Source organism: Trichechus manatus, unplaced genomic scaffold, assembly GCF_000243295.1.
Source record: "Trichechus manatus latirostris isolate Lorelei unplaced genomic scaffold, TriManLat1.0 scaffold00008, whole genome shotgun sequence".
Lineage (NCBI taxonomy): Eukaryota > Metazoa > Chordata > Mammalia > Sirenia > Trichechidae > Trichechus > Trichechus manatus.
In genome coordinates, this window is record NW_004443944.1 from 33,026,732 (window position 1) to 33,029,981 (window position 3,250).

At 47.8% G+C, this 3,250-nt stretch overlaps 1 non-coding gene across 1 annotated transcript; it reads right to left on the reverse strand.

The window, feature by feature from the left end:
- Window positions 1–230: 230 nt before the first annotated feature.
- Window positions 231–333, reverse strand: LOC111819276 (U6 spliceosomal RNA). Its single transcript, XR_002823007.1, has one exon. It is a non-coding gene; the product is annotated as a U6 spliceosomal RNA (small nuclear RNA).
- Window positions 334–3,250: the final 2,917 nt, after the last annotated feature.

The window sequence follows — 3,250 nt, forward strand, 5'->3', positions numbered from 1 at the left end:
TTGGTCCAGGTGAGAGGTGATGGTGGCATGTACTAGGGTGGAAGCAGAAGACTGGATAGATTTGGGACCTCTTTCTGAGCTGGAGTCCATTACAGGGAAACTGAGGCCTGGTGTGTCCAAGGACAACCCCACAGCTCTCCCAGCCCACTGGGGACTTTTTTTTTTTGTGCTTTAAGTGAAAGTTTACAATTCAAGTTAGTTACTCATACAAAAATTTATACACACATTGTAAAAATATGGAACGCTTCACAAATTTGCATGTCATCTTTGTGCAGGGGCCATGCTAATCTTATCTGTATCGTTCCAATTTTAGGATATGTGCAGCCAAAGCAAGAACCCACTGGGGACTTTCTGATACATCTGCTCTGTGGAGTCACATGGCTGGTGGTTAGATTGGGGGAGGGGTGGCCAGGGCAGGTGATCCCTAACCTTTGCCAGGTAGCCTATGAGTCTTGGATTGGGCTTTGGAGGAACTACGGGGACCTAGCTGGGCAAGTGGGCCCCGTCCTTAGAGGATTATCCCATCATACCCCATTTAATCCTGGGCGTTTAATCGTGCCCTTTCTTTGAGCCACACTTTTCTCATCAGTAACATGAGGAGGGACAGTCCTATTGCACTTTGATGACATCACCCTCATTTCACAGATGCGACATCTGAGGCTGAGAGAGGGGAAGTAGCAGAGCCAAGATTAGAACCCTGACCTTTCTGGTCCCCAAGCCCGTGCTCTTCACCTCTCTACTCCACCACATGCCTCCCTGTCCTTTCCTGGGCTATCTGCCTAGGGATGCCGAACTCACCGACACAGTCTTTCTGGGCCTAGGAAATCAGGGCTGGATAGGTGGGTGTTTAGGAGCACAGGCTGCTTGGATTCAAATTCCAGCCCCACTGAGGGGAGCCTTATTCTTTCCGAACCTCAGTTTCCCCTTCTGTAAAAACACTGTACATGTTGTGGCCACCTGGCAGGGGAGCTGTGAGGATGTAATATGCATACATGTCAGTCACTTCCCTAACACAGTGCCTTTGGAGGGGCCAGCACTGGCAGCTGCGGTGATTATTAAGCAGTGTGACTGGGGTGGTGGTCGGGGCGGGGTGAAACCCCATCAGACCCAATGCTCCCTTTAGCAATAGTTTTGATGCTTCTTTTACTTTTCTAAAATGAAATTCATAAATAATATGACCTACTGACACACATAATTTTAAATATAAATAATACCTGAATTGTAAGACAAAAGCAAATACAATGAAAATTATTTAAAATAAATGAATATGTAAATGCTGGGGCACAATACACTAGAAGACCTCAGGAGGGTGTTGGAAGGGCGTGGCTCTAAGTGGAATCACAGGGAATCTGCTGGCTGAGTCAGGAGCTGCACTCAGGTACAGTGACTGCTTCCAAAATGCGAGCAGTTGTAGGGAAAGTTCTCAACCAAACACAATCCCGCCTGTCTCCAATTTATGCGGCAGTCACCTTCCTAGCAGATTCACTGTGTATTAAAACCAAGCAAAGTGCACTTTGTGTTTATATGTAAAATGGAATTTGGTCCTAAGCTCAGATCATTATAATAAACAGGTTTTTCACTTATGTGAATTACATAAGAAAGATTTGAACACCGCGTAGGAATTGGGGCCCGTTGCATGATGTCTGCACCCCTGATCCCTCCCCAAGTCTGCTCTACACCAGGGGCATGCTCCCAATCACGGGAGACTGCCCAATGCCCCCAGACAGTGCTACCTTGGCTTCACCGATCCTGTCCCTCCATCACTTTACCAAGAGGAACGTCCCTTAGAGCTCGTAGCCGCCAGCTTGCTGACCTCGAGTAATGAAGACATGGTGCCCTGTGATGGTTAAGGTTGTGTGTCAACTTGGCAGGGGCCATGATTCCCAGTGGTTTGGCAGTTATGTGATCTGATGTGATCAGCCAATCAGTTGTAAGGGGAGTTTTCTCAGGGATGTGGCCTACATCTAATATATATATGGACATTCTGGCAAAGTTTCTTGCTTGCTCTGGATTCTGCATCTGACTGGTGGTCATCTTCTGACTTCTGGTTCTTGGCACTTGAGCCACCTGCCTGCCATATTGCCTGCCGATCTTGGAATTCGTCGGCCTCTGCAGTCCAGGAGCCATCAGCCTGTCGACGGACCAGCTAATCTGGGGTTTGTCACTCCCTGGAGCTACATGAGTTAGGAGAACCTTCCAGCCTGATGCCTAACCCATATACTTGGGACTTGCTATCCTCTACAAGCCTGTGTGAGCCATTTCCTTGAGATAAATCTCTGTGTGTGTGTATATATACACGCTTCACTGGTTTTGCTTCTCTAGAGAACCCAGCCTAAGACACACCCTGACTGAAGCCTCCCCAGCTCCAGGAGACTTAAGGTGCCACAGTGGACACAGCTCACACTTGAGCTTCCAGAAATCCTGCTTCAAATCTAGATCCCAGCCACTCACTATGAACTGGAGTGAGTCACGTCACTTCACTGAGCCTCAGTTTCTCCGTAGGTGGAAAAAAGGGTGATAATACCTGCCTCACAGAGTATATTCACTCATTCAGTAATTACTTATTAAGCACCCAGTGTTTGCACTGGGGATACAGCAGTGAACAGAACAGATAAACATCTCTGCCCTCTTGGAGCTCATCGTCTCATGAGGGAGAAAGACAAAAATCAAATAAATAGATGATTCAGGGATGAAGAAAATAAGACAGGGTCATAGATGGAGACTGGAATCTGGGGCTCGCTGGTGAGTGGAAGGCTTCCCTGAGGAGGTGGCATTTGAACAGCAATCTGAATGAAGTGAAGGAGCAACAAAGCAAGTATCTGGGGAAGAGCATTCCAAGCAGAGGGAACAGAAAATACCAAAGCCCTGAGGTGGGAATATGTTTGGTCTGCTTGAGAGACAGCAAAGAGGCCAGTGTGGCTGGAAGGGAGTGAGTGGGGCGTGGGGGAGAGGAAATGAGGGCAGAGTGGTCAGGAGAGGTCAGACTGTATAAGGAGTTTGAGAAGAGGGAAAACTTGAAGGGTTATTCACCAGGGTAACCTTCCTATGTTGTATGTTCTTGCATGTGACAAAAGGCATAGGCATACTCTAAAGCCACCTGGTCTGAGTCCTTGGGTAGAAAAGTGTCCTGTTAACACTGGAGGCAAGAGGCTGGTGGCGGAAGTGATGGCCAAAACGTAGCTCCTCTAAATACCACCAGGTGGCGACGCTGGGTCGTGTTTCTAACTTGTGGATTAATTGCTTCCTAGAG